The 24,817-nt window shown below is 45.6% G+C and overlaps 1 protein-coding gene across 1 annotated transcript in view; it reads right to left on the minus strand.

Moving 5' to 3' along the window:
• LOC143990338 (angiopoietin-related protein 7-like) overlaps window positions 1-24,128 on the minus strand; it is a 56,992-nt gene extending 32,864 nt beyond the window's left edge. The window contains exon 1 of the mRNA XM_077490381.1: window positions 24,012-24,128. The gene's annotated coding sequence lies outside the window, so the exon portion shown is untranslated. The remainder of the gene's footprint in view (window positions 1-24,011) is intronic.
• Between the last annotated feature and the right edge of the window lie 689 nt (window positions 24,129-24,817).

The following is a 24,817-nucleotide window of genomic DNA, read 5'->3' on the forward strand; positions in this document are numbered from 1 at the left end:
AGTCCTGGAACAGTTTCTCAATCAAAAATAAAAAATAAAACAAGAAGACCTTTTGCAGTATAGAGAACAGTCTGCAGGCTTCCAAAATGAAATAATAATATGCAAGCAGCAAATACTATATGGGCTTATAGCATCTCAGTCAGGTTTCTGAGCTGCCAGGGAAAAATAGAGCAATGGTTGTGAATCCTAGACAGAATGTTACCCAAGGGAGAAAATGTAAAAAAAAAGGGGAAAGAAGCCAAAAAGAACATATACTTATCCAGGCGAGAGAAAAATAAAAATAAACAGCAGGCACTTTCAAAGTCCCTTTTCTCCAGTCTATCACTTCCTTATAGGTAGTCGGGGGGGAGAGAAGAAACTCCACCCCACAGGTGACCAATGGCATCCAGTCATTCTGAAGCTGCAGTAAGAGTAGTGAAAAAGTAGGCTTTTCCATTTTCCACAATGCGCAGTTCAGTAGCATATAACATACTGTAAATCAAGTTAAGATCCCTAAGACGCTTTTTTATTGGTTGAAATGAGGCCCTCTGTTTCTGAGGGTCAGCTGAGAAGTCAGGGTAAATTGATATTCGGTAGCCATTAAACTCCAGCTCAGGACCAGTCCTAGCTCCCTTCAGAACATTCTCCCGGTCACGAAAATATAATACCTTTGCTATCATAGATCTGGCAGGTGCTCACTTTGGTGGAGGATGGCCCGGGACACGGTGTGCCCATTCAATAGCAAACATTTTGGTGAAAGTATCAGGAGCCATGTGCTCGTCAAGCCAGTTCTCCAGCAATTCTTCTGGGTGTCTTCCCTACACTCCCTCAGGGAACCCCACCAGCCGTATATTATTCCTTCTCATGCGCTCTTCTATGTCAGCCATCTTTAAAGTGTTTTCAAAGAGGGTTTTCTTGGTCACCTGCGCAGCAGTGTCCAGAGGCCTGACAGTATCTTCCAGGGAGGCAATGTGATGGTCTGCCGCTTGAGCTTTTTCCTGAGTTTCTGCATATCATGCTTCATGAATGAGAACTCCATCTTACGTTCCCCAAAACGATCAATTGGTTTGTTCTGATATCCCTGTATCACCCCCCTGCCAAACGATCAATCGGTTTGTTCTGATATCCCTGTATGGCAGCCATTATCTGTGTAAGGGACTGTTCATCTTCCTCCTCCACCCCCCTGCCAGCTCTGACCATGCGGTCATTTCATTTGTCCAGTGATCTCCCTCTCCTCTGTAAATAAGCCTTCTGGGAAGCGGGTCCGATGGGGGAGACGCTGGTTGTGAATTCTCCACAGACCTCTGGAGCGGCGGCCATTTCTCTCCCGTATTTGACCATTCTCGGAGATTCCCTGGAGGTCCCAGCACACATCCCCAGCAGCTCAGCTCCAAAATCGGGTGCTGCTAACACAGGATCAAATAGGGATCACAAGCTCTGTCCCTGCACTCCTCACATGCTGCGGGCTGGCTCCAACCGCAATATTAACTTCACCACTGGACAGTGGGAATGGATACAGTCCGGCAGAGTTGGGGTCCTTAGGTTCAACCTCAGAGCACTCACTCCCAACAAAGAGTATTTGTAATTGCTGGGTAGAACTAGGTAGCAGTCCTGGAAGCTCCAGGAATCTGGATGGAATGGGACTTTCTGAACACCCATGATATGTGGTTGCTGGATCAGTTTGACTAGAAAGTCTCCAGCTAACAAGAAAATATGTTCATTTCTTTTTATAGCACCCATTCAGAATCCTTATTTCACTTTCTACTCTGGGTTTTAAAAATTAGACAGGTTGAAGTTAGGTGCTGTCTCGGCCAGGAGAGTAGGAGTTAATGCCATGCCTGGTTTATTGGTCTTTTTGGCAGGTTCTTGTCTAGGTCTGGCCCACCTGTCTTGTAAGATATAAATTGGGTCAGTTGTCCAGCTCAGAAAGTCCTTCCCCCAAGCAGAGTATCAGGATAGAGTTCCAGCACAGCAGTTGGTTGCGAGACCCATAGGGGATTGAGATGGAAGATGAGAGCCAGGGGAGCAGAAGGCTATTGTTCACCACTGCCCGCATGTAGACATATTTAGCTCAGGGTTTTCCCTAAAGACACCAGCACTGGAGTATGCCTCTGAAGGATTTGCATCTACACGAGAGTGCCTCTGAAGGACTGTTACAGCTGGACTACACCTTAGCAGGTATGCATGGGCAGCAATCAGCCTGTAGTTATAGTTAGGGAGTTAGGAATAATAATGCCTTTATCTGGTGGACCTTTCTCAATAAAAGTATTGAAACGTTGTCCTTGCCTGGTCTGAAGTTACTAAAGAGGTGTATAGTAATTAACCTGCACACATATAGTTCACCGAGTGGGTCTCTTAACACACTGGGGTATGAAGACATTGGTGTAGAGTGAAGTAGTGTGAAGACACAAGTGGTTACCTAGAGTAATGGAAGTATGTCGATAGCCTATACCTGTTTTAGGTAGCTCGGCCTTTAACAGTGAGTGAGATTTTGTCGGCACTCCTTCCGTCAGCGGTCTGTCTCCCAGTGCAATGGGAGCAGAGGTTCTCATCTTGTACAGAGGTACAGAAGTTTAAGAGTTAAGTTGAGTGCATGTGTGTGGAGCCTGTGCAGAGTGCACGGTGGGGCCCACTCTGCTACTGAGTATTGGTAGTGGAAAACGCTGGACAGGAAGATGTGGACATTGTCACAGCATGTCCCTCCTAATTGCAAGTTATGGTGAAGGTGTACATTATCACAGGGAAGAGTGAACTGGAGAACAGTTGCATTGCCAGTGTACATGGTACATGTTCATCGCTAACAGTAGAGGTCCACCTTTAGGTTTAGAATTCCCCCACAGCAGCATCGGCTATGTCCCAGGGCATTGATGAAGAATGCACAGCATGGAGTTACCCCATGTGTGTAGTAAAGTGACCCTGTAACAAAGTGCCTAACGTAGCCTGGAAGAACCCATGTTGGTAGGCCTTCCATGTGAACCAGCACTTGGCACCCAACAAGTTAATGTGCTTGAGCCTGCACAAATTATAGTAATTTATAAAAAAATAAAATTAAAAAAAAGAATGACTTTACTGCCTTTAAACACATGTAGCAACCTGGATTTTAGGCAGGGATGTTCCTAACAAGTTTACTTGCCAGGAGTAATCTCCCTGGTTGATTGTTAGAGATCTATTGATTTCAACCTTAGTTTGGCCTTGTGGTATTTTTCTCTTCTACCTCTGGGTAGCCGGGCACTTGCTGGTACTAGATATGAGAACCCAAAGTCAGGTTATGGGTATATGGGGTATCTCAGCCAATGGGCAGGGGTTTTCTTGAATCCCTTGGCCTGCTGGGAGAGCCTATATATTCAGGTGGAGACAGGTGATCTCTGTTCTGTGCCACCTGGACGGGGGTCTGGGGAGATGTGTGGACCAAGGACCACATTGAGTAACTGAAGCAAGTACAGGAGCAGCATTTTCACAGAAGGGGAATGGTGGAGAATCGGGAAACTTCAGGCCGTGATCAAGTCAGGGACCCAGCCAGCAGAGGTGAAGCTTGATAAATATCTGGAGTGCTAAGCTAGGGACCCAGCAGAGAAGCAGGGGTGACGTTTGAGGAAGATACCACCGCAAAGACTGGAGGAATTCAAGGTTCTAGTGAGAGACCAGGTCTAGTGAGTGTCTAGTGAGAGACCGGGATCTCAGTGGTGAAGAACTACAAGGAGAAGTTGTAATAAAGCTGAAGGAACCGTTACGTTTGTGTTAGGAACTGTTAAAGACTGTTGCCATAGGAGACAGCATTCCTAGCACTTGCAGATGTGACGACTTGCTGGGGCCTTTCCCTGCACAGCTGTCCTCCTCCTACTATTGATGTCTCAGAGTCTGCCAATTGAATCTGCAGCTACTTAAGGGTGTCCTGGTCCTAACCCTCTTTCCCTCATAAAAGACTGTAAGAGAAATAAACATCTCTTTTGCATTCAAGAAGTTTCTGGTGCCCAATAACTTTATCCACCTTGCACCCACTTGCCTCACAACCCACCACATACAGAAGGATGTCAGCTATCTGTGGCCTTGAAAGTCCTCATTAGACTGGAGGAGGCCGGAGAACTTACTGCACACATACTATGTTAGGTTCACATATCTAATGCCACGTACCCTGATAATCAAGTTCTTGGATATTATGGCCAACATTTAGTAGTAACCAATGGCCACCAACCACTAATCATCTTTTCACAGTTATGGTAAAATATATTTATACCTTATTAGCTGCTATGAGCTTTATTATATAGCCAAATTAACTGTATGTGGACACCCCTCAAGCATGTAGTGCTTGATGCATTTGGACCTCTTTTATTGTGCCCCAACTCTGCAAACAGCTCAGTACTCTCTGACCCACCTGGGTGAGCAGGAGATAGCTGCGGACACCTATGCATATGTAGGTATACGTATACCAAACTCAATAAAGCAAAGGCACCAGAAATTAACACCAAGCTGTTGGACTGCAAGTAAAGTAAAGTATATTGTAACAGATGAATGAGTGAGAGAACTATTACTCAGTCTAGAGTAATCAGCAAGTTATCCTCAGCATCAGGCTATATTAACGCATTATTGGCAGACATACCACAGCATCACATCAAATAAAGAATGAAAGTAGCAATAAACATTATTTAATGATGAGCAGACAATAGCTAAGCAATTGGACTATCTGGCAGCAACAGATTTTTTTTTTCTGGGGGTGGGTTCAGTCTTGGGTAACCAGAAGACAAAAATTTGCGAACCTACCACACTGTGACAAATTGTTGTGAGTTTTGCAAATTGCACAGTGGGAGCTGCTTAAAACTTGACTGTACTCACTGTGTGCCTTTCTACCCAAAATTCTGCTTTATTTACCTGTGCTGCAAGTGAGAGACCAGCAAACATGTACAGACATCAGCACAATCATACTGCATATGTCTTCCTCATGGTGATCAATCTCACATACTCTGTCCTAACCAAGAGGTAGGTAGCGAGTAATGCTCTGGGCCTCCCTCTCAAACCTGGCATCCACATGGTCTCCTAATGGCCAATACTGTAGGCTGGACCGAGCGGACATGCCTCCTTGCCTGAGCAAAGCTGGCCCACCTCCCTGCCCGAGCTGAGTGGTCCCGCTCCCGCCTGAGCCACTGAGCCAGAATGTACCCCCCCCCCACCTAATGCTCTGGGCCTTCCCCTCAAACCTGGCATCCACATGGTCCCCTAATGGCCAATACTGTAGGCTGGACCGAGCGGACCTGCCTCCTTGCCTGAGCCAAGCTGGCCCACCTCCCTGCCCGAGCTGAGTGGTCCCGCTCCCACCTGAGTCGTCGAGCCAGAATGCCCCCCCCCCCCACCTTAGCTGGGCTTGGCTCGAGGTGCACAAGATGTAAATGCTGGAGAGATAATGTAAATAAACTAAAGTGGCCTGGAGAGAGGAGAGGGGAGCAGCAGCAGCAGCATGATCCAGACAGCATAAGGGGCTTGATCAAAACTTTTACAGGAGCTTGTTCCCGTACAGATAGGAGCAAAGCTTTCAGTTTTTTCACAAACATAACTCTGCTATGGGAAGGAAGGGGTTCTGACCCCCCTCACCCACTTTATCTATGTCCATGGGCAGAAAATGGTGAAAGTTCCAAATGTGTACTTTGGTCTTTAACCTGAAATGGGTGTCCCTAACTAAAGAAAATGGATGCAATCAGTAAGTGATAGATTCCTTGATCTCAACCTTCAGCTGGCTATTGTGTAGGGGCCCAAACTTTCAAACTTTCTGCTGACATGCTTAAAATACTGGATTCTACATGCAGTGGTACGGTATTCCTAAATGACAGTCAGTCTTACTCTGCTAACAGCATTAGTGTAAAGTCAGCCAGCCAGCAACCTCCAGTCCAGATGCTTAGCAACAAGTGGATCATCTTTGGTGATACCCTGAGCATAGGACTCTTCTCTTACCAGCCAGCTCCCAACAGTCTAGGTCACAGTCACAGGCTTAAAGCGGAGTACCAGGCTAAAATGCAAAAGGTCTTAAACAATACAGCATCCCCACATCCTCTCATTTTTGGATATCTTTTTTTTTTGTCTTTTTGGTACCTTTTGTGTTCCTTTTTAGGTGGACTTCTGTCCTACCTCGCCGCAGCTTTAATTTCAAGGTACTATTAATGTTACAGCAGATAGAGACATTCCATGCATTTGTTTTTGTCCAGCCTTGTGCTACCAGTTTTGGAAAGACCCTTTTTTGTTCCAGCATAACTATTTCCCTGTGCACAAATCCATACATTGATGGGTTTGGTGTGGGGGATCTTGCATGGCGTGTACGAGCCCTGACCTTATTCCTACTGAACATCTCTGGGATGAATTGGAATGCCAAGCCAGGTCTTATCATCCAACAGCAGTACCTGACCTCACAAATGCTATTTTGGAGGAATGAGCACAAAAGTTCACAGACACTCTACACAATCTTGTGGAAAGCCTTCTCAGAACAGTGGAGTCTGTGGTAAAGCCACAAAAATTGATCCAAGTCCAAATTATCCATGGTTCTCGAATGAGATGTCCAACAAGATCATATACTTTAGGTATAATGGTCTGGCGACGACAAGCGCTTGGCCAGCTTTCAGCCAAGAATATAACCCTTTTGCCAATGCAGTATATTCTAATTTGGACATCCTCATTGCTTTTTCACTTTATTACTTAAAAAAAAAAGTCCATGCAACCTAGCTATCCTTCTGTTAATCATTTTTGTTTTCTGATGATTTTAAGAATGTTCCAGGAATGTCACACCATGTTCCATGTTTTCTGAAACTCATGGTAGTGGTAGTACAATACCACTAGCACAATACTAGTACACAGGGAAAATTGTTTTTTTAAGAGATCTTTTACAATAAAAAAAGTACCCACAGTTCCAAGAAAAATCACTTTTAGAAAATGCTCTTTTATTCCGTGACACCATTTTAATTTTGGCTGTTAAAAGGAAAGAAACCTCTTGTAGCCCAAATGACTTTTAAAGTAATTTTTTATTTAATTTTTTTTGGTTCTCTTTTACTATATAAACATTCAGCATTCATCATGGGTCAATTAAAGGCTCAGAGACAAGAAAAAAGACATTAATGTCAATCATTTAAAAAAAAAAAAAAAATTCATCGCATTTCTAAAGAATCAGAAAGGGATGGCTGCCTTTTTTCTCTTTTCTTCAAGAGCCAATTAACGTCAAGTGCTCTTTCCCCAAGGCTGGTCTACATGTAGGGAACAAGAGTCAGAAAATAAAGGGCGAGGACCCATGTTTGTTTGGCTGATCGCTTGGCACGGTCGTGCACCCAGTAACATAATCATTTACCTGTATGAGGGTGTATGAGGGGTCAGTGAAGACCTGAAATGAAATCTACTTTTTTATGAACAACTTTAAAAAAAGATTAAAAACTTAGAGATATTTTCTTCAAACTTCTGAAGGTTGATTGCTGTGTATGTAGTCTTGAATAAGTAAAGATATTATGCACAGATGCAGTGCAATTATCCAAAAGGGGTACATATTGCAGGGCTCCTCAATATCTCAAGACCGGTGAATAATCCCAGATAAACCTAGGAAGAGGGGACAACAAGAAAATGGAAAAAGGGAGAAAGGAACGGGGGGGGGGGGGGCTGGAAAAGGGAGAGGAGGAAAAGGAAAGGGGGGGACTGGAAAAGGGAGAAGAGGAAAGGGAAAGGGAGGGAGGACTGGGAAAGGTAAGAAACAAAACAGGGTAGGAGCTCACATCATAAAAACTAGGATAGGCCAACATGTAGTCCAGACCACTTCAAGGCTGCAAAGACGGGTCAACACCTGTACCCCATGAGTCTATCAATGCAGACCAAATCTTGACAATTTTTTGAGGACAATTGCGGTTAGGATAGGTAAGCTTTTACAGGGGCAGAACCGCATTGAGGGTAGTACACCAAGAGGTCACAGTATTGGGCTGAGAAGACATCCAGCAGAAGAATATCTCCCTGCGAGCATAGAAGGAAGCATAACAAATAAACAATTTGACAAATCTACCCCTAGGAGAGTCCTTGTTCAAAAGCAGGATCTTTAGATCCAGTTAACCCACACACAGTATTAATGTCCACCACAACCTCCAAAATAATAGGAGAGAAAGACATAACCAAACCATATGGAAAAAGAATGCCTCAGGTGCCTGGTAGAAGAAACAGGGACAGATGACAGTCAAGCGCTAAGGTGTATAGTAGGCTCTGTAAAGAAACCTATCTCTAGCAGAGATCATAGTAGTTACATAAGAACCCAAACAGTTTTTCCAGTCATCATCCTCTAAGTCAGGGATGTCTGCATGCCAGAGAAGGAATGAGGATGGTAAGTGACATCAATGGCCAAAAAAGGAATTTCAAAAAGTTTAAAAATAAGAACATTTAAGAAGTTTTAACTTTGCTTGCCAAAAAGACACATTACGTATGTCCCTGCAGCATAGACCTCCTTGTTCAGGTTAGCAGAACATGAGTAAAGTTTTCTCTCTGAAACTGAACCATATTAAAGTCAAATAAAGTCAACAAAACTGTTAAAAAATAGTGAGGGCCATTTTCTAAGCTAATAGGCAAGGGATGGTTAAACAAATACATGGGGTAAAGGGTAGTGGGTACTGCTGAGGAAAGGGGAGGGGGCATATACCAACCCATCCCCCCAAAAAAACAACTCAGTTTATTAATGTTTTAACGGTAAGAAAAGAAAACTTCCTTTAAAAACATGCCGGGGAGGGGGTCTAATCCTGTCCCTGCCTGTAAAGTGGTGCATCTCAATGATTTATACAACCTACTACAGCAACACTGACCTTTAATAATTAAAAAAAGGGTTGTTTGAATTACCAGTAAATGACAGCTCCCAGCCAATTTACTTCTGTTTGCAAACAAAGAAGCAAGGGGTTTCTCTAAATCTATACTAGACCCCTATCATAGATGAGGGTCTGGTATAGATGTTAATGGGGAGGGGGGGCATGCAAAAAAAATCCCCATTTATAGTGTAAAACTTCTGGAGTAAATTTTAAGAACACAAGAAACAAGAGAGAAAGTGTAGGGTCCTTCCCAAAAATCCATCCCATGCTTGTAACAAAGCATGCAGACTAGCTGTCCAGGAAAGAAGTAGGAACAAGCATGCAGTTTCCTCCTGAACCAAACCAGGCCACATGTTTTCAACATGGAGGAGGGTACCTTGGCAGAGGGAACCCTCATGGCAAAGCACCTTTTCCCCATGTTGATGAGGACAATGGCCTCTTCCCCACAACCCTGGCCCAGTGGTTGTGGGGGGCTGTAGGTGGGGGTCTATCAGAATCTGAAAGACAATTTTAAAAATCAGACCGACCAACCAATACTACCTCCCCAACCCCATATGAATGAGTACTCAGTCACCCATAAAAGTAATTAGAGAAGCATTGGATGACTCCTTGACCACACAGCAACCTCTGCACACCTCTTTTAGTAGAGAGTTTGGCGAGCCAGTGCAAAAAGTGTACAGACAGGCAGGAGTGAAAGGGTTGCCTACGAAAATAGACGGTGAGGCACTAGGGGGGAAGCAGGTTTATTTGTCTCAAGTGGATTAGACTGTAGAAATAGACTAAATCTTCAAGGTTTTATTTTTACTTCTCCAATTAACTTTTTCATGTCTTTGAAGGTCTTTTGTTGCTGTGAGATCACACACTTATGTAACACAAACTTATCTAAGTAATCGCTGGCTTCTTCCATCAATCTCCATGTTCTATAGATTTAATAAAAATGGTGTTCGGCGTCTCTTCAGTCATTTTGCAATGCTATATTGGACCTTGTGTACTAATGCAGAGAGAACTGTATTTAATTGGCAGTTGACATGACATAGAAAAGTTATGCCATTATTGGTGGTAGAAATTCAGTTAAAGTGGATCTTTCAGTAACTTATGTAAAAATTCCAGGTATGGATATATTTACATTATAGCAGCTTGGACCAATGTAACCATGTATTTATATCATACCTGTGGGATCTCTCTAAAAGCTGGAAATCACTGTAGTAGACACGGCTACTCCAGTGATCTTCACTTGTTTCCGGGTCCCATGCTATGCGGCTGCCCTGCGACATTGTAAACACAAGAGGTCGGCCAATATTAAAAATGGGGGGGGGGGGGGTGAATAGAAAAAGGGAGGAGGAAAATAAAGGGCCTGAGTCATCTACCATAGATGGTTCCTCCACTCATCTGGCCTTATGAAACCTATCTACCCCACGATCGTACATATCTCTGTAGAGAGGCAAATTAGCATTATTGAGGCATTTCCAAAAAGCAAGCAAAGGGGATGCTGGTTTCTTCCAATGCATGGAAATGTATTTTAGAGCATAAAAAAGGGACAGTCCCAGAAATGTTCCCTCTGCTACAGTAGGAGCCAGGTCATTCACCAAACCCAGAAGGCACACCCTCGGCTCCAGTGGAAGGTGAGTCTGAGCCACATCATTTATTACTCTCACAACTCATTCCAGACCAAAATTGAGAGATAGATGGACAAGTCCAGAAGACATGAAAAAAGTCACCATCAGGATGGTCACATTTCCAGCATACATTGTGTAAAACAGGGTTTAGCTTATGCAGTCTGTGAGGAGTGAAATACCTTTACTGTGTTACTCTTTTAGCTGCCAGGAACTGAGAAAGTACTTGGGTATGGAAGAGCATGTGACTGACTCCATATAGCCATGGTGGTGCTTGACCCAGTGTTGTCACATGGCAATGGAAGGAGGGTCTTCAGCCTTGAGTAAGCTCCAATTGGAATGACTTCTAGCCTACACTAGAACATTTATACTCACCTAGATGAGTGTAGCATCATTCCGATGCTGTATGTGTCCCCCGCCAACTCAAAAGCCGCGTACACACGGGCGGATTGTATGGCCTACTTAGTCCGTCATACAATCCGACGGACAGTCCGTCATACTTTCGAATGAATGGACTTGACCACACACGGATGCACAAACAGTCCGTTGAAAGCTTGTGCGATGACGTGTACAGCACGTACGACGGGACTAGAAATAGGAAGTCCAATACACAGCAATGCATCCTTCCGCCATGTAAATCCTTTCTGAGCATGCGCCATTCTTAGTCCGTCGAACTAGCCTACTCACGAGCGGATTGTACGCTGAAACCAAAGTATGACGGACAGTATTACGGAAATTCCGAAATACTTAGTACGCCAGACTGCACGCTGAAAAAGTCAGCTGAAGCCCACACACGAGCGGACTGTCCGCTGAAATGTGTTTTGGCGGACTAAGTAGGCCATACAATCTGCCCGTGTGTACGCGGCATAAGACTGAGAACCGAGCGATCAAACACTGCTGATCGCTCAGTTGTTAGCCTTCAGTGAGCATAGAGTTGGTGATGGTCAGTCACCGGCTCTCTGCTTTGCCCCACCAGCGCTCAGTGGAGAGCTTGGCTGCGGAGGGGGTGGAAGTGGCTGGCTCAATCTACCAAGTGGCTTGCTGAGAGGTTGAGCCAGCTGCCGGTCCAGGCATCTTGGTGGATCCCAACTCTAAAGTCGAGATCTTTCCCAAGCCTGGCTTTTACATTTAGGCTCACCTTGTTATACATTTAGTAGTGTACCAACTCTTTTCATATATTGCATTGCTTCCCTGTTCCCAGTAAGCACTGTGCTTTCTTTTCGGCCGACGCTGGGACCTGTTGCCCCACGGCACCTGTCTATAGGTAGCACATTGCTGACACCTTTCCATTAGGCCTATTGAAGGAGCAGTGGCTCTGAGGGCATAGCCTCCTTACAGCCTATCAACATAGCCTTCCACCCGGCTCCAGCCTCTTCCTGATGGCCACAGAAGTAATCCACCCCCTGCTGCCCGGCATCCCTGCAGCGTCACTGGAAAAGGACCAGAGGGGCACACTGAGGACTACATACTAATACAGATGAGCCTTTTTATCTTTTTATGTTGTAAGTGCAACTTTACCTGGTGTCAATAAAAGCATTTGTTAATACTACACTCAGGTGGCGCTTTCTTCTCTACCCTTTTCCTGGCTGAGTGATCTCAGCTGACAGCGGACTTTAGCAGTGCAGGAGTGCAGAACGGACTGCAAGCCTGTGATCCCCAGGAGAAGTAGAGCCAAAATAACTTTGGCTATTCTTTCCGTTCAATGTTAACATATTGTTTTTCCTGCTTTTGAAAAAAACACAGGTTTACTTTAATAGTAACAGTGAAAAAAGTCTCTAAGTACCAAACAACCAAACACATGGTTGTAAGAGAATGACTAAAAAGAGAGTTTATGGTAAACATTAATAATAGAGAAAAATAATTGTTGTTTAAAAGCATTTAAGCTGATTTTATAAGACATGGAAGGTACATTCTTAGTTGAATTAACTGGGCTACCAGCAAAACACTCAACTGAAGCTTTTGTATGCCTGCATAATCTTTCTAGAGGCATATTGTCATTAACTAAAGCAAATTATAAATGTCAGATTGACAACACTTGCATAATAATTCTGTCTGAGCCAAGAACTATTACATAGAAGAGGTTGAGATGATGAGTAAATCATCTAATGAGAAGCCGACCAGAGATGGCCCATTGTTTCTGCATACTGTCTGGGTCTTCCTGATCCAGAGTGACTGAAGACAATACAATGTTTGGGTTAAAGCAGACTGTACAGCATGTTCACATTCTTAATATTACTAGAAATAAAATCATCCTTTTACATCCAGCCCAAATCAGGGTATGAGCCATCTACCATACCAGTAGCAGTAATTGGAGGACCATTATAGTCCCCAGTATGATATGAAGGCAGCTCCAGACAAGAAACAGAGGAATTGCAACTGTATGCATTATTTCATGTGTAGAACCCTCTAGTTAGTGTGCTAGAGAGAGAGAGAGAGAGAGTTTATTCTCTCTGTGCAGTGTAGATAAAATTGTCAGACTTGTGTGTTTGAGTGACTCAGGGAGGCTGGTAGGACTCACAGGTAGCATCTCTGATACCTCCACCTACTTATAGAAACTTGGAGAAGATTCTAGAAGGATGGGAGTGGAGGTGAGGAGGAGCTGCTTGAAATATTCATGAGGGCCCTGACTAATCCCCCCAGATTGGTGTGCAGGAGGCAGGTCCCCTCAAATACTCAGGGTCCGCGCAGCCAGGGCAGTGGAGCTCGGGCGGAAGTTGGAGATGGAGTGCTAGGCTTCCGGTGTCCCTTGAGATTGCCCTCTAGTCTGAATGGGGGGGGGGGGTGATCTCAGGCCTTGGCTCGGGTGCAGAAGGGACCCTATTTATGACACACAGAGGTGTTCTGACCAGAGGCACAGGAGCAAGTGGAGGACAGCAGGAAAACACTGCCGGGCAAATCTCCAGGGAGGAAGACAGTCAGAAAGGCTGGTAAGTGTACAGTTGGAGGACTGAGAGGCATGCCTGAGAGGATGCAGAGTCAGTCTGGGAGGTCTGTGGAGTCTTAGCCAGGAGGGCTAGTGAAAGGGGCAACTGCAGCCAGGCAGGCTGGCAGTGCCTAAAGATTTGGTGCTGGGATCAGTAGCCACAGGAGTAGGACAGCTGGGCACTAGGACTTTTGTGCTACACTAACAATATGGCCTGCGGTCCCTGCCTGCAAAGGGCATTTTCTACTGGTCTGATTGTTCTTGTCAGACCAGCCACACAGTGCTAGCTGGTCCTAGGAGTTCTTGTTCTACAAGCAAGATTGTGCTGGGGGTAGAAGGAGAAGTGTATATACAGGCTGCATATAGTTTTATCCCTGAAGAGTTCTTTGCTGATCAAGTGGGCATCCCATAAACCCTCAATCCTATCCAAGTTTAATCCCTCTAATAGAATACAAAAAAACAAAGCTGCAATTCTGACTGATTCTTGATTCCAGCATGTGGAAAATTCTGTGTGCCTGGCTGTGCAGGGTAGGAGATACCTTAATTCAACAGCGGCACCTATGGGGGTAGCACTACACATGTTTTAACCACGTGCTTATTGGGCACATATACCCCCTTCTTGCCCAGGACAATTTTCAGCTTTTAGCACTCTCACACTTTGATTGACAATTGCGCTGTCACACAGCACTGTTCCCATATGAAATTTTTATCATTATTTTCACACAAATAGAGCTTTCTTTTGGTGGTATTTTACAACCACTGCGTTTTTTATTTTTTGCTAAATACATGAAAAAAGACCAACAATTTTGCCTTATCAGAATCTGAAAGCGCTCTTTAACAAGGGGGCCCCCAGATCCCAGCCCCCCCCCATATGAGAATGAGTATGGGGTACATAGCAGAAAAAATATTAGTAGTAAAAAGTATAAAAAACTACTAAAAACAGAGACATTTTTTGACAATTCCTTTATTAAAAAAATAAAAAAAACTATGTCCCCCAATGTAAATTCATTGTCAATCACAATGCTCACTGTACCTCTAGGGTTGCCACATCATCCCTTTACTCCAGGACACACATTAATTACACAGGTTCTGTGGCTGATTAAGGTGGTAATTTTGCAAATAAGTCATTTTTCTCCTTAATGATGTGCACTGATAGGCTGCACTGATGGGCACAGATGAGGTGGCACTGAAGAGGAGGCACTGATGAGTAGGGATGACCTTGTGGTTCGCCCGGTGGTCGGTTCGCAGCAAATTTTGCGTGTTCGCGATTCGCCAAACCGGCGGACTTCTGGTGCTGTTCACGTAGCGGACATATGCGTTTACATTGTGAAAGAACTTTGACCCATGATGACACATCCATCATGGGGTACAGGACAGCCAATTGAGACATTTCAGCACATGGACAATTGGAAATTCCCCCTACCTTATAAATAGACATGATCTGGCGGCCATTTTACATTCTGTCTTTTGTTAGTGTAGTAGGGAGAGGTTGCTGTGTGGAGCAGGGACAGACTGTAGTGACACAAATCACTAGCTATTAGGTCCACAAAAGTCCTCTTAAGGACTGGTATAGGTGCATAGTATATAGGGTTCTGGTGCACTGCTGCTGACTGCTGTGCTGCTGATTGCTGAGTACACTGATGACCGATTCTGCAGCTGTCTTTTGTCAGTGTAGGGACAGGACACTGTGTGGAGCAGGGACAGTCAGTTTAATCACTAGCTATTACTATTAGGTCCACAAAAGTCCTTTTAAGGACTGGTATAGGTGTACAGTATATAGGGTTGTACACATATAATATACTTTCTTTCAAATATAGAAAGCCTATTATACTTGACTGCTGAGCTGAGTGCTGACCGATTCTGCAGCTGTCTTTTATCAGTGTAGGGACTGAGGGACAGTCTCCAAATCACTAGCTACTAGGTCCACAAAGGTCCTTTTAAGGACTGGTATAGGTTTACAGTATATAGGGTTGTACACGTATAATATACTTTCTTTCAAATATACAAAGTTTATTATACTTGACTGCTGAGCTGATTGCTGCCCGATTCTGCAGCTGTCTTTTATCAGTGTAGGGACTGAGGGACAGTTTGGTGTTTGGAGCAGGGACAGTCTGCAAATCACTAGCTACTAGGTCCACCCACAAAGGTCCTTTTATAGGTGTACAGTATAAAGGGTTGTACATGTATAATATACTTTCTTTCAAATATAGAAAGCATATTATATATCACGGTGCTGGTGTCAGTGCTCTCTATCACGGTGCTGGTGTGGTGTCAGTGCTCTCCATCTCGGTGCTGGTGTCAGTGCTCTCTATCACGGTGCTGGTGTCAGTGCTCTATTTCACAGTGCTGGTGTCAGTGCTCTGTATCAGGGTGCTGGTGTCTGTGATCTCTATCTCGGGGCTGGTGTCAGTGCTCAGTCTCTATCACGGTGCTGGTGTCAGTGCTCAGTCTCTATTGCGGTGCTGGTTTCAGACAGTGAGGGAGATAGCAGCGGAGAAGCCAATCAGCAGGCAGTGCCAGCACCATGGCTGAGGATCAGCACTGGACTGGCACCTCCGGACCACCGCAGTGGAGCTCTGCATAGGTAGGGGTAAGGGCTGGGCAGAGGGAGGGGCTCAACCACAGGTTGGCACACTGGGACACTGGCACAGGACTGCGCTGCCCTGACTGTGGCACTGATCATCTCCTGCACCCCCTTCAAAGCCTGCCCTGACCTTGCTTCTCCTCCATGGCCTTCATGCGCTCCTGAATTGTCAAAATTTCACAGATAAAAAAAGAATGCTTGTCGTTGTCGATCCCAGATTCACTTCATACTTTTGTTATGTCAGTGGCCATGTGGTGGGACTATGTGTGCACAGCTAGTATGTATTTTGTGGCTGAAAATATGACCTGTAGGTTTTTAAGATTCGCCTGCCATTAAAGTCAGTGGGGTCCACCGCAAACTTTGCGGGTCGCAAACTTTTGGCCGCGTTCGCGAACACGACCCATCAGATATTTGTCCATCACTACTGATGAGACTGCACTGATAGGCACCAATAGGCGGCATTGATAGGTACTTATAGGCGACACTAATGGGCACTGATAGCTGGCACTGATGAGAAGGCACTGATGGGCAGAATTCATGGGCACTGATTGCCACTGATGGGGCTGCACTAATAATCAGGGCACTATTGATCAGTGCCCTGATTATCTGTGTAAATTTCCCTTGTCAGGATTGTCGGTTACTGGCTCTTCTCTCCTAATGCTGTAACAGCTCATGAGGAGAGCAATGCTGATAACCGACAAGCCTTTTTACACTGTGATCAGCTGTGATTGGACAGTAAGGAAGTGGTTAATGAGTATACTTCTGCAGTAGGAATGAGATTCAGGTTTGGGCCAGACCTACCAGTTTGTGGACCTGTTTGTCTGCCCATTTCCTTGAGTGCTGTAATGTAAACAGTAAGATGAAGGTGATGCCATTGATTAAATCTGATAACTGTTCATAGTTGGTCAATGATGCCACCAGGGATCCCCGCCAGTGTGTTTACATTACCACACCTTGGGGATCTGTCACGGGTACACCTCAGCCACTGCCAGGTCATCACGATTGACAGTGGTTTTACATCAATGACCATCTTCATTGATATTACACTGAAACTTTTTTGTCTGTATGAAGATCTACAGTATGTTAGTGTTTTGAATACACTTACTGTTGAATGACTAACTACCTCTGCTGGAATCTATTCCACGCATCAACTATCCTTTCAGTAAAATAATGCTTTCTAAGATTAGTGTTGAACTTTCCTCCTGCTAGTTTGAGGTCATGTCCCTGTGTTCTTGATCTTGGCTTCATATTGAGCAAACTACCCTCCTGAACCTTATTTACCCCCTTGATACAGTATATTTAAAGTTTTCAATGGTGTGCCCCCTTTCCCTTCTTACCTCGAGACTGTACATATGAAGTTCATGAAGTCTCTCCTGATATGTTTATCCTCCAGGCCTTTAGACATTTTTTGTTGCCTGTCTCTGGACTTGTTCAATGTTATCAATATATTTTTGTCAGTGAGGTCTCAGAAATGGACACATTATTCTGAGATCTCCCTAAAGATCTATATAGAGGAATCTGGACCTCTTTGCTTCTGCTGGTGACCCCTCTAGGGATATAAAGATCTACATAGAGGAATCAAGACCTCCTTCCCCCTGCTAGTGACCCCTATAGTTATAACTAAAGATCTATATAGAGTAATCAGGACCTCCTTCCCCTGCTGGTGACCCCTCAGGTAATATAAAGATCTACATAGAGGAATCAGGACCTCCTTCCTCCTGCTGGTGATTCCTCTATCGATAACTAAAGATCTATATAGAGGAATCAGGACCTCCTTCCCCCTGCTGGTGACCCCTCAGGTGATATAAAGATCTATATAAAGGAATCAGGACCTCATTCCTCCTGCTGGAGATCCCTCTATCGATAACTTAAGATCTGTATAGAGGAATTAGGACCTCCTTCATCTTACTGGTGATTCCTCTAGTGATATAAAGATCTATATAGAGTAATGAGGACCTCCTTCCTCCTGTTGGTGATCCCTCTAGTGATAAAAAGATCTATATAGGGGAATCAGGACCACCTTACTCCTAATAGTGACCCCTATAGTTATAACTAAAGCTCTATATAGAGGAATCAGGACCTCCTTCCTCCTGCTGATGACCCCTCTAGTGATATAAAGATCTATAGAGAGTAATCAGGACCTCCTTAATCCTGCTGGTTACCCCTATAGTTATAAGTAAAGCTTTATATAGAGGAATCAGGACCTCCTTCCTCCTGCTGGTGATCCCTCCAGTGATGTAAAGATCTATTTAGGGGAATCAGGACCTTCTTACTCCTGCTGGTGAACCCTCTAGTGATATAAAGATCTATGTAGGTAAATCAGGACCTCCTTCCTCCTGCTGGTCACCCCTATAGTTATAACTAAAGCTCTATATATAGAGGAATCAGGTCCTCCTTCCTCCTGCCATTTCTGTGCGCGTCAGGAAAGCGCACAATTTTGCACATGTTCCAAACACACGATAGTGTAAACCTAGCCTAAGAAAAGATTGCCAGAGAGTGCTGGCATGTAACAAAAAACTATCAGAGATTTCTTACATGGAAGGAAAGACTGCCAAAGTCCACAGGGTAAAGTATACTGTTGTGCTCTGTTCAACATGAAGCTGGTCTGTAGACAGTCCAGAGTACATTGATTTTACATTATGTATGGCGCTAAAAAATAGAAATGTAAGGAAATGTTTTTCATTTTTTTTTTTTTTTTTTACGTACAAGTGGTACTAAAGTCACATTTATTACATTAAGTATTAATAGAGAACGTTAATTATTGACTCAAAATGCTGTGCTAGTATTTTGAACTATTTTTTTTTCTCTTTTAAAGTGGTTCTGCACCTTAAAAAAAAATATTAAAAGCCAGCAGCTACAAATATTGCAGCTGCTGACTTTTAATATATGGACACTTACCTGTCCCAGGGTCCAGAGATGTCGGCGGCAGATGACGAGCGATCGCTCGTCTCTCTGCTGCCCCCGCCGCCATCCTCTGTCAGGGAATCGGGAAGTGAAGCGTTGCGGCTTCACTGCCCGGTTCCCTACTGCGCATGCGCGAGTCGCACTGCGCGTCTCTGCTGGTCCCCGCTGTGTCCTGGGAACTGTGCGTTTCCCAGAACACAACAGGGGGGGCGGGGCATCTGCGGCGGTCTGCGGCGGTCTGTCCCGGAAGTGGGTGCAGATACCTGGATTATCCAGGTAATTGCACCCCCCTCCCCCCTAAAAGGTGCCGATTGTGGCACCGGAGGGGGGGAGGGATCAGATGAGCGGAACTTCCCCTTTAGGGTGGAGAACCGCTTTAAAATGTGTGCATTTTCTCATTCTATCCCTGAAGCCTTTTTTTATTTTGTATTTCCAGTTCTCCATAATAACCAGCAGAAGGAGTGATACTTCGACTTCCTGCTTATGGCCAAAGTGAAAGAATACATCCTTAGACACTGTGACAGAACCCACTGTCACTGTGTGTTTTGGAGGGGGCTGTGGGCTGGCCTCCTACCCACAGACTATGGCCCAGCAGAGAATGAGAGACTTGGGGACAAAATGACAATGAGGTCTCTATGTAAGTTGCATCCCTTCTCCCCCATCCAGGTACCCAGCCAGGGTATCCGAGACCTGTCACAGTGGTGGCAGCAGTGGGATGTCTCCTGCAGTCCGGGACATCCAAACCATCACCGGGATTCAAGATCCAGTCAGCCGCCGAGGAGCCGTACGGATACGAGGACTGGCAAGCATGAGAGCGGAGTTCGGGAGGAGGCTGCAAGGCATGCGGAAGCAACATCGGGGAACAGTGATGGAGCGCACTATGCTCGGCTTGGGGGGGATGTGATCCACCGTCAACTCTGGCAAGAGATACTATGCAACGAGTGGCACCATCAGGGGAGGATCCTTCCCTCTTCCACAGAGATGTACTGGATGCAGTACCATGCGCGAGAGGTGTTTCTGAGGGAACAACCGCAAGATGAGTGGAAGACAGAACTTGAAAGATTGGTCTGGGAGGAGATGAGGCTGGACGCCAGCTACAGAGCCCTCCGGTGGTTCGCAGCTCAACTGTGGCTAGTTACAGCAAATGACAACCCAACAGAAGGTGTTGGCTATGGCGATGTGGGGCTGCTCCATCAAAAAATTTACGGAGACCTAGACTTGGGGAGTGGTGGCTGGAAGACATACTGGACTTCTGAGATGAGGTACTGGACCTCCCTGAAGAGGCGTGTGACCTGGAGGAATTGGAGTTCCTGGTCGAGCAGGAATGGGATCTCGAGATTGCCTACAAGCAGCTGTTTGATGGTTATCAGCAGCCTGGCATGGCTCCCGTTGCACTGCGAGGGCTAGAATACCAGAATGCACGGGAGGATCCCCAGGCAGCGAGACAAGCTAATAGCATAAAGGTCTCGGAAGAGGGAGTTGAGATGGGCTCTGGAAATCTGGTAGATAGTGATCAGCAGCAAGTCCAGAGTATCGCATCTGGTGCCCCAGCAGAAGCACTGGCAAGGAGGCAGAGCACCGCTGGCCTCTGCTCACCCTCGAGTTAGATCCGGGGGGTCTGAGGGATGACCTCCGCTGTTTCCCCAGCAGCAGATATCCCCACCGGTAGTAGAGAAAACAATTCTCCCTCCCAGCAAATGGACACTACCCCAGTGTTCATCCCCCCAACAGAAGAGCTGGCTATGGTGCAGAGTGCTGCTGGCCTCCGCCCAGCCCTCAGTATGCTTTCAGAGGGTTTGGGAGACAGCCCCTGTCAGAAGTCACCCCAGCGGCTGGTCACAAAACTGGGAGGGGAGAAAACCCTTCCCCCTCTCCAGCGGCTGAACTCCACCTTTGTATCTGAGGGATTTGCCTCTTGATTGGGGGGGGGGGGGGGGGTAAGGGCTGGTTATGGCGAGTCTGCTGGTTTGAAGAACAGGAAACACAGGTCTGGCAGAAGTGCCCAGCCAGGGTATCCGACACAGGCACCTTTTATATGTGTAAGCTCCAGGGATGGAGCTGAACACTGCATAGCGTAGAGCCATGGTGCCCAACAGTCAGCCCACGGACTGCATGCGGCCTGCCAGCCCTCTATGTGCAGCCCCCAGGCTATTGGGCACTAGTCAGATTGCAGAGTGGGAGCAGGGTGCAAAGGACTGGAACATTCTCTGTGTTCCAGCAACATGAATGGGAGACTTTACTGTGGGTGGAAATATCTCTACCCACATTAAAGTCCCAGCCGGGGGAGAGAGAGAGTTGCGGAAGCCTGTGATGGGTAAGAGACCAATAATGGGATGGGGGTGAACACTTTCACTGCCATGACCACCAATACAGGAGGGTTAACACTTTCACCACCACTGGTTTAAGGCGATTAACTTTCACTGCCACTGACCACCAATGCAGGAGAAGGATGGGTGGTTAACTTTTACTGCCACTGACCACCAATGTGTGATAAAGGTAATAGTACTGACACCAGTGCTGGGAGTTATTATTGCAGCCATTGACACCCATGTTGGTGGATATTATTGTATCCACTGACACCAATTCTGGGAGTTAATATTCCAGCCACTAACACCAGTGATGAGGGTTATTATTGCAGCCACTGGCAGTCATCATCTCGCTGCTCAGGGAACTCTGAGACCCGAGTGATTAGTGGTTTGGATTGCTCGGTTCTCAGCATTAGAGCCGGCGTAAGACAAATGCAGCATCGGTCTGATGCTGCATCCTCTTAGGTAAGTATGATTCTAAAGTAAAAAGGAAACCCATACTTCTCTTTTAAAGTTTATTTTTTTTGAGAAAGTAGCCACAGCCGGAGTAGAAAAACCTGTTCCCTGCCAGTATGCTGCATAGAAGGACCTCTGCTCTCCGTATGGAAGAACTGGTCTCTCTGCAGAGATCAGACATGCCCCCTGCTAAGTCTGAGCTAGAGCTCACCAATCAGCTTTGCCTGGCTTAGCTTGGCTAGCTCTGACTTAGCAGGGGGTATGTCTGATCTCTGCAGAGAGACCAGTTCTTCCATACAGAGAGCAGGGGCCCTTCTCTGCGGCATAATGGATTGGTAGGGGACAGGCTTTCTTACTCAGGTTGTGGTGCGTAAAGAAAATAAACCGTAAGCCCTTGTACACACGGTCGGAGAGTCTGTCGGAATGAGTCTTATCGGACCGTGTCGTCAGATAATCCGACTGTGTGTGGTATGCATCGGACTGATTCCGTCCGAATCTCCGTCCAACCCAATTTTCCAACATGTTCGAAATATTTCCCGACCAACTGGGCCGGACGGACCTAATCCGATCATGTGTAGAGCATTTTGATCGGACCAAGTGCCACGCATGCTCAGATCAAATTCTTACATCAAAGCTATTGGCTACTAGCCTGAATGTAGTCCCATCGTAACGAAATTACGTCATCACGTTCTGAAAGATCGGATTTTTCGCCAACTTGGCCCGACCGTGTGTATGCAACAGTTTCGGACACAATCCGTCGGACTAAATCCGACGGGCAAAATCCGACGGATTTGGTTGGCAAAATCTCTGACCGTGTGTACGTGGGCTTAGACTCTGCACACCCTTTGATTTGAGGCACCTGGAATGCATTCGATTGATACATTTGACAGTATCACTTTAGGCAAACTGATAATCCAGCAAAGTAAAACGCATAAAAAGCTACATAAAACTGCAAACAGTAACTCAGCACTTGTCTAACAGGTACTGCAAAGTATATTCCAAACCAACAAGAATAGTAACAACCACTATTTCCATAGATAGATACTGTAGATACATTATATCACCAAAAATATTGGGACATCTGCCTTTACACATACTGGAACTTTAATGGCATCCCAGTCTTAGGCTGGCCATACACGATCCAATTTTCTTATTAAATTTCCTTTAGATTTACCTTCAACTATTGTATGTAGTACAATGACCTGCCTGACTGCATAAAAACTGAAAGGGTTTAGGTCTGACCTCATATTATATGGTTTTGGAAAATCTAAAGGAGACTTGAACAAGAAAATTGTATCGTGAATGGCCAGCCTTAGCCCTTGTACACGCGGTCAGATATTCCGATGGACAATGTCCAATAGGACCGTGTTGTCAGATAATCCGACAGTGTGTGGGCTCCATCGGACTGTTTCCATCGGAGTATCCGACGGACCAAGTTTTCCAACTTGTCTATAAATTTTCTCACAACATGCTCCGATCCATCGGACTTTGTCCGATCATGTGAAGAGAATTCCGATCGGACAAAGTGCCACGCATGCTCAGATCAAATTCCTAGACCAAAGCTATTGGCTACTAGCCTGAATGTAGTCCCATCCTAATGAAATAACATGATTGCGTTAAGTACGATCGGATTTTCTGACAACTTTGTCCGACCGTGTGTATGCAACAGTTTCGGATAAAATCTTTGTCCGACCGTGTGTACAAGGGCTTAGGCTGGCCATTCACGATACAATTGTCTTATTTAATTTTCTTTAGATTTACCTTCAACTACTGTATGTAGTACAAGGACCTGCCTGATTGCACAAGATTGAACAAGAAAATTGTATAATGTTTGGCCAGCCTTAGTCTTGAAATTGTCCAAAATATCTCGGTATGCTGCCACCTTAAGAGTTCCCTTCACTAGAACTAAGGGGCCAAGCCCAACCCCCGAAAAACAACCCCACACCATAATCCCCCCTTCACCAAATGATTTGGAACAGTGCCCAACGCAAGGTCCATACCTCAACCCAATCTACCTCAATCTCCCTCTCCCCTCCTCTATCTTTGTCCACAGGTCCAAATCATTTGGTGGAGGGGGGATTATGGTGTGGGGTTGTCTTTCACGGGTTGGGCTTTGCCCCTTAGTTCCAGTTAAGGGAACTCTTGAGGCGTCAACATACCAAGATATTTTGGACAATTTCATGCTCCCAACATTGTTGGAACATTTTGGGGATGGCCCCTTCCTGTTCCAACATGACTGTACACCAGTGCACAAAGCAAGGTCCATAAAGACATGGATGAGCAACTTTGTGGTGGAGCAACTTGGCTGGCCCGCACAGAGTCTTGACCTCAACCCAATAGGTAGATAGATAGATAGATAGATAGATAGATAGATAGATAGATAGATAGATAGATAGATAGATAGATAGATAGATAGATAGATAGATAGATAGATAGATAGATAGGTACCTGATATAGAATTCTTTGCATTGGACGATTCTTCAGGTCGGTAAGTGAAATGTTCCCTCTATAGAAGGTTGGGAGGATGTTATGTCCTCTCGTCCTCCTGGTGATCAGCACTCCTGTACTTCGGGAAGAAGAAAAGTCATCTTAAAGGGGTTTTGCATTCCTAATGGGTTTATCTGTACATCATCCCCGGCAACTGGAGCGAGTTAGGCATTTAATCCAGATAAACCCCAGACACATATAATCTCCTTCTGTGTATCAAACATTGTGTGGCGATCCGTCATGTTGTGTGGTCACTGTAACACGTGTAACAATGTAACACTTACCGTATATACTCGAGTATAAGCCGAGATTTTCAGCCTCTTTTTTGAGGCTGAAAGTGCCCCCTCGGCTTATACTCGAGTCACCGCTGTCTGACTGCTCGATCAGCGTATCGAGCAGACAGACGGCGGACATTAAAATTCAAAAGCCGCGCCTCCTTCTCCGCCTCCGCCTGTGATAGGCGGAACACTGAATTTCCCAGCAGTCAGTGTTCCGCCTATCACGGACATCCGCTCATTCTCATACTACGGACGAGTATGAGAGGATGTCCGTGATAGGCGGAACACAGGCTGCTGGGAAATTGAGTGTTCCGCCTATCACAGGCGGAGGCGGAGGCGCGGCTTTTGAATTGTAGAATGGCCGCCGAGAAGAGCGGCGATCCTGGAGCGGCGATCCATCGGCACGACACGGGACGGAGGAGGCACGGGACGGAGGAGGCACGGGACGGAGGAGGCACGGGACAGAGGAGGCACGGGACGGAGGAGGCT

Source organism: Lithobates pipiens, unplaced genomic scaffold (genome assembly GCF_037356315.1).
Source record: "Lithobates pipiens isolate NorthernLeopardFrog02 unplaced genomic scaffold, aLitPip1_a1.2 Scaffold_18, whole genome shotgun sequence".
Taxonomy (NCBI): domain Eukaryota; kingdom Metazoa; phylum Chordata; class Amphibia; order Anura; family Ranidae; genus Lithobates; species Lithobates pipiens.